The 7,094-nt window shown below is 45.4% G+C and overlaps 1 long non-coding RNA gene across 1 annotated transcript; it reads left to right on the top strand.

Annotated features, from left to right (window-relative positions):
- The first annotated feature begins 2,311 nt into the window (after window positions 1-2,311).
- On the top strand, window positions 2,312-4,494 carry LOC136950813 (uncharacterized). The gene is made up of 3 exons (XR_010877509.1): window positions 2,312-2,422; window positions 4,032-4,133; window positions 4,340-4,494. It is a non-coding gene; the product is annotated as an uncharacterized lncRNA (long non-coding RNA).
- The last annotated feature ends 2,600 nt before the right edge of the window (window positions 4,495-7,094 follow it).

The following is a 7,094-nucleotide window of genomic DNA, read 5'->3' as shown; positions in this document are numbered from 1 at the left end:
AGATGGCGCTCCACCCGCCATGAGTCAGGCATGTTTTTAGGAAGCCTGATTTGAACCAAATCTACAGTTTGGGGTCTATTATGACTATCACTTGGGCATGACACAGCTCAATTGCCACATTCCCTTTTAAATGTCTCAAAACGTGATGTTCTAGATACTTCATGACCAGTATGCTTAAAACCACAGTGCTGGGATTGTGTTTTCTCTCTATTCTGTTTAACTTTCATTTATGTGTATATTTATTTTGCTTCAAGCATATTTGTAACGCAGCGAGCGCGATAAAGACATTTAAATTTTTACATTTAGTCATTTAGCGGACGCTTTTATGCAAAGCGACTTACAAGAGAGAGCTTTACAAAAAGTGCATCAATGATCATAAACAACGAGATAGCCCCAAACACCTTGTGGATAGCCAAAACATGAAGCATACATTGTGAAAAGCAAATAAGTGCCAAATAAGTGGTGGAACTAGAAGAGCATTAAACACATTTCAATTAGGCTAACGACTAGAACGACTCTCAGTTTGAATAAAATTGAGAACAGTGTATCAAACCAGTTCCATTTAACCATTAACTAACAAATTCGTTTACATGTCTTTTAATATGTACTGTTTTGGTTACTAGTTCACTTTATACGACGAACACAATGTGTACAGCACAGGTCGTGACGGAATTGTGCTGTTTGCTCATTGGCTACTGTGGTTGAGTAAATAAGTCATAATGAGCACACACGCCCTCTAGTGGAGATAGTCGGTCACTGTCCGCTTTCATCCTTGGAGCTTTGATTTACTGGTCCGTGACAGCATCGCTGTTCCATAATCTGTCACAATAAATCCAAGGTTTTAGCGACACTGTTCAGACGATACTACCACTATAACAGTTTCAGACCTGTGGCTTTTTACTAAAGCATGTTTGAAATATCAATGTCTCATGTTTGAAATAAGGGAGAGGGTTAAGAATGGATACTACGTAGTGTGCGGTCTTCCTTATAAACAAGAGAGTGGTATGTTGACCTGCCAAAGCTGATAGCAAACCTGAAGCATACCTGAGATGATGTCTTTACGGTTGATGAAATTACGGTTTATTGTCTGTACCCACTGTAACTGTCAGAACTGTGTTCTTCTGGACCTTGATTTTCGGATGTAGGCCCTACTTTTTCCAACAACAAAAAAATTCAACCATTTAATTACGTTTTTTGATGTAGAACATTTTTTTCCCAAAAAGTTTCTCAAACTTTCAAATACATATTTTGAAAACATTTTTCGAAAAACATTTTCCAAGCTTTAGAAACCTTTTTTACGATAAACCTTTTTTTCACACTTCTTTCTCCTTCGCTCTTTCACCTGTTCTCCCGCGTTCCTCCTTACTTACTTTCAATCGCTCTCTCTCCTCCACTTTCAGCAGTTTGTTGTTGTTAGCAGAGATAGGAACCCATTTTTTCTCTGAATTCAAACTGCAGTTCAGTCTCTGACATCAGGGATGAAAACCCCTCTGGTAGCTCTGTCCCTCTGGTAGCTCTGTCCTTCTGGTAGCTCTGTCCCTCTGGTAGCTCTGTCCTTCTGGTAGCTCTGTCCCTCTAGTAGCTCTGTCCTTCTGGTAGCTCTGTCCTTCTGGTAGCTCTGTCCTTCTGGTAGCTCTGTCTCTCTGGTAGCTCTGTCCCTCTGGTAGCTCTGTCCTTCTGGTAGCTCTGTCCCTCTGGTAGCTCTGTCCTTCTGGTAGCTCTGTCCTTCTGGTAGCTCTGTCCCTCTGGTAGCTCTGTCCCTCTGGTAGCTCTGTCCTTCTGGTAGCTCTGTCTCTCTGGTAGCTCTGGCTCTCTGGTAGCTCTGTCCTTCTGGTAGCTCTGTCCTTCTGGTAGCTCTGTCCTTCTGGTAGCTCTGTCCTTCTGGTAGCTCTGTCCCTCTGGTAGCTCTGTCCTTCTGGTAGCTCTGTCCTTCTGGTAGCTCTGTCCCTCTGGTAGCTCTGTCCCTCTGGTAGCTCTGTCCTTCTGGAAGCTCTGTCCCAGCTTTGGTGTCGTGTCTCTACAGCTGACACCGACTCTAGCTGGCTGGCCACTCTGCACATTCATGAAACATTCATTATCCTTCTCTCCTCTCTGTCCTGCCTAGTCTCTCTCTCTCTCTCTCTCTCTCTCTCTCTCTCTCTCTCTCTCTCTCTCTCTCTCTCTCTCTCTCTCTCTCTCGCTCTCTCTCTCACCCCATTCTTACCCCAATACCCTTTGCCTTCCTATCATCCTCCTCCTCTCTCCCCTCCCCCCCTCTCTCTCTCTCCCCCCGTCTCTCGCTGATCTCCCACCTGACAGCTCTAGCAGCTCCAGTCTCCAGTACCTCAGCAGAGCTCCAGCAGCCAGCAGCCAGCAGCATGCCAGACTCCGAGCTAGTCGTTCCTGCTCCCTGCCAGGTCATCATGGACAACGCCAACAAATGGTGAGTCAGAGTTACCCCATCTTTAAGGGTGGTTACCCCACCTTTAAGAGTTACGCCACCTTTAAGAGTTACCCCACTTTAAGAGGGATATGACTAATGACAGTTTAAAATGTTTAAATGTTCTCCTTTATTACTAAGGAACTATCTCCTATGCCTGGTTGAAGGGCAGTTCTATGGGCTTATGTGAAGCCCTCTGTGACATTGCTTGTAAAAAGGGCTATACAAATACATTTGATTTGATTTTGATCTCTCTTGTATCTTTTAAGAATATTCTATCCTGTTGTAGTTTATGTTTTCCTCTTTGTTGTGTGTATGTGGATCGTTGTGTGATAGTGTTTTGATAGTAACTTTGTTGCACGTGGTACTGTGTGTCCTGTCACTCAGTAGTCACGTGCAACGTGTGGACTGTGTTTGAAAGCATCAGGGCTCAACATGTCCAAAGCTTATCTTCATCTGAGAGGATTACTACCATCTGATCATGCACACACACACACACACACACACAAAAACAAACACACGCCACGCTCACAGACAGACATACCACACACATACACCATAAACACATACACGCGTATACACACATACAAACACACACAAATACACACCGCACACATTCGAGCACACATATACAAACATAAATAAAAACACACAGACTGTGAGAGACTACACAAAACCTTGGAGGCAGCTGCTCATTCTGAAACCACGCTGATTGGCTCCTCTTGACGGCACAGGCCCAGATGGGGCTTCAAGTTTAGCTGACAGTCCTCTGTAATGTATATGTGGCCTGTCGCCTGTGGCCTGTGTGTGGCTGAGCCTAAAATAGCTCAGCCGTGGGTGACCTATAGAGAACACTGACGCGTTCCCTGTGCTGGTTCATGTTACTCTCCAGACTCACAGAGGCAGACCTGGCTCGGGTCCCCAGGCCCCAGTACCCAGGCCCCAGTACCCAGGCCCCAGTACCCAGATCCCCAGTATCCAGGCCCCAGTACCCAGTACCCAGATCCCCAGTACCCAGGCCCCAGTACCCAGATCCCCAGGCCCCAGGCCCCAGTACCCAGTACCCAGATCCCCAGATCCCCAGGCCCCAGTACCCAGGCCCCAGGCCCCAGATCCCCAGGCCCCAGTACCCAGTACCCAGGCCCCAGTACCCAGGCCCCAGTACCCAGTACCCAGATCCCCAGGCCCCAGTACCCAGGCCCCAGTACCCAGTACCCAGGCCCCAGGAGCCTCGATGATTTTGGAGAGGACACGATCGCTCTCTAGGAGTCTGTATATGTCCTCTGATGATCTCTCCCTGTTAGGAGCTTTGCTTCTAAACATGTTTCATCCGGACTTCTCCTAAGGTGTGTGTGTTTCTTTGTGTGTGTGTGTGTGTGTGTGTGTGTGTGTGTGTGTGTGTGTGTGTGTGTGTGTGTGTGAGAGTTTTTGTGAATGTGTGTGGATCTGTGAAGGTGCATGTCTAACTGTGTGTGTATGTTGTGTTTGTGTGTAAGTATGTGTGTGAGATCTGTAAACGTGTGTGTATGTTGTCTGTGTGTGTGTGTGTGTCAGTGCTCTGAGCAGTGTTGTTGACCTCAGCATGGTGTGTGTGTGTGTGTGTGTGTGTCAGTGTGAAGCAGAAGGGTGAGGAGAGCTGCAGGGACCTGATGGAGGCCTTCCAGACGTGCGTGAAGACCCTGTCAGAGAGCTCCTGACACGGCCCAGCCCCTTGGTCTGTACCCACAGCTCCACCTCCAGCAGCACAAAACACCTCCAGCAGCACAAAACACCTCCACCAGCAAACCAACACAAAACACCTCCACCAGCACAAAGTGGTGGTCACCACAGTGGTCAGCTACCACTGAGCTATCCCCCCAAATATATGTTGGGTGCTGGTGTGCTCTCAACTTGACATTTTATTTTCCTCTACTATCCCAGCATTCCCCTCCTCTCGGACTGAACCATCTGGTCCTTGCGGGCGGGGGTGAGCAGCAATGCCAGAAAACCTGAGACAAACTCTTCCACACACTGAGATGAGCCTGGCTCTCATACTGTGACTTGTCAATGCTAAGAGAAGCATCTATATTTTACAATAAAGAATAAAGTTTGGACATTTTATGTGTTCTTTACTGCTGATATGATCATTGTGCTTGGGCATTGTGAATCAGTGTAGGCTTCATTGATTTTAGAATGTAATCGTTTTATGGGAATTAAATAAGTTTGCATAATATCAATGACTGAGATGACACACTCCTCAAAGAATCACGGGCGCCTTGGGTGACGCTATGCCTTTGAGATCTTATTTTTAATCCCAGTCAACAATCTTTCAGACATTATTAATTTTTTTCCATGAAATAGCTACACAATCCTTTTAACAGGTTTAAAATCTTAATAACTTTTAACATAAACACTTAACATGAAAGGCACCGTCAGACGCTCTCATGCATTCCAGAGAAAGATGTTGATTATTAATTTTGTGGGGCGGCTGTGGCTCAGGGGATAGAGAGGGTCGTCTCCTCCCAGGCCATGTGCCGAAGTCTCCTTGAGCAAGACTGAACTCCAAGTTGCTCCCGATGGGCAGAGCGGCGCCTTGCATGCAGGGGCGTAGCCAGGACATTATTTCTGGGGGGGCCAGCTCTGGCCAGTCTTTTATTTGGTGGCACTTGATTGTCAAAAACATTATTCAGAGCAGCAGTTTTCTAACGGTATCCAGTGGTTAGCTGCTAGTCTCCATTGAATTTCAGCTTTATACTGTTTCTGTCCAGGAAGGTTTAAAAAAAAGGTTGGGGTGGGGGGGCCGGCCACCACGTGGCTACGCCCCCTGCTTGCACCGCAGCTCCTGTACGGTCGGTATGTGTGAGTATGAATGGGTGAATGAGAGCCAAAATTGTAAAGCGCTTTGAGTGCCGCTAAGGTAGAAAACACGCTCTATAAATGCAGTCCATTTTACATGATAACACGTTTTAATTGAGTTATTGTAACGGCGATAGGTGGTGGACTCAAAAGCACGACTCAGAATATTCACCAAAAAAGGTTTTACTGGATTCAGAAGTCAAGGCAGAGAATGACATGAAGTACAAAGACAAACTAGCAATGAGAGATTGAAACACAAGGGCTAAATACACTGGGGCTAGATTGAAAACAGGTGCTGTCAATCAGGGCTGGGGAGGTCAATCACAGGCAGGGTAGGAGACACTGAAATGAGAGGAGAGGTGAGTACACACAGAAATAACCAAGACATGACCTAGGGAGTGGGGTGGGATGTGACAGTTATATTTAGATAATTATTAAAATAAAAATGATAAGCAATCTGTGATATGATATCTATGATAAAATCTTGACTGGCAGTTCATAAAGCATAGCCTACCTGAAGAATCGTCAGAATTAAAGGCCGTAAACAGCTGTGTTAATGGGTGCTTTATGTGGTGTTGATAAAAGAAGTGATTACTATCAGTGAGAAGTAACCAAGTGCAGCTGGCACGACCCTGCGAGGTGAATGCAGAGACACGCGCATTTCAGGGTGATGAGAGGGCGGGGAAGAGGGGATGGAGGGGGGTGGGACCCGGATGCTGATGCGAATGAGACGAAGGAAGAGGAGAGAGAAAATATCGATTTACGGCAAGAAAAGCAGAGGATTATAAAGGAAGAGGCCTCTATATGCGCAGTCTGTGTTTACGATAGGGAAAATTAGCGTGTGTGTAGAGTGTAGCGTGAACATACATGCAGCTGTCTGTTTCTCACCAGTAAAACGGTGAATGAATATTCGTGCCGGCGAGGGAGGACACGCCAAACACACAGAAGATGCTGTGATACGCTACTTGCAGGGAGAGAACGAGAGGGAGGGGGCGAGAGCGCCACGGTAAAGATGCTTGTTTTGCAAGGAACACATCTTTCCTCTAAGAAATGTGCTACGTTGTGGCTACAGGACGAAACGTATCATTTCGCGTTACAAAGAAACTTTAAAATGATTAGATTTTGACAGACGCTGATAGACTGGATAGACGTAGGCTAGGCTAACCCGGTTCAGGAGCATTCGAAGCTATTTGAATACATGCAGTTCCACCTGTGATGCAGGCCTTATCCAGTAAATACCATCTGTAATAGCTACTCTGGGCGAGAACAGCGCCTACCTGACTAATATTCAATTTAAATGCATCGATTGAGCAATTTCGTAATATTGCATCTATTTAACAGATTATATTGATATTGGTATAATTGTAATAGTGATAATGTGTCTATCACACTAAATCCTATGTAGATGATCGTAACGTTATGGACCAATACTTACAATACAATAGTAACTCAGCAGGTAGATTCTGACAGGAAGGTCGAACTGTTTTATAGGTCCTGTCGTATTTCTAGTCTCAATAGGTGTCACTATTTTTTTCTTATGTTTGTGACTGTGCTCCTCCTGATATCCTACCTCTCCTTCGTCAATTTAAATATTGTTATAGATGTCCGCTTTACTTAGAAGCGACCGCAAACGTAGAGAAAAACTATTATATTGACATCGATTTAGCCATTGATTAACAATGTTCCGGTACCCACAAGTTGTATTTCGGAATAAATGTCACCTTTACCGCTAGAGTACATGTATGTACAACTCCTACCTGTCTCAGAGAATCCTGCATTTCAGCATCTGTCATTACAGTCGTAGTTTAGAGGCGTGTATTCGAATACGATCTCAATATTT

This window comes from Osmerus mordax, chromosome 10, assembly GCF_038355195.1.
Source record: "Osmerus mordax isolate fOsmMor3 chromosome 10, fOsmMor3.pri, whole genome shotgun sequence".
Lineage (NCBI taxonomy): Eukaryota > Metazoa > Chordata > Actinopteri > Osmeriformes > Osmeridae > Osmerus > Osmerus mordax.
Note: the sequence above shows the minus strand (reverse complement) of the source record. Positions and strands in the feature narration are given on the sequence as shown.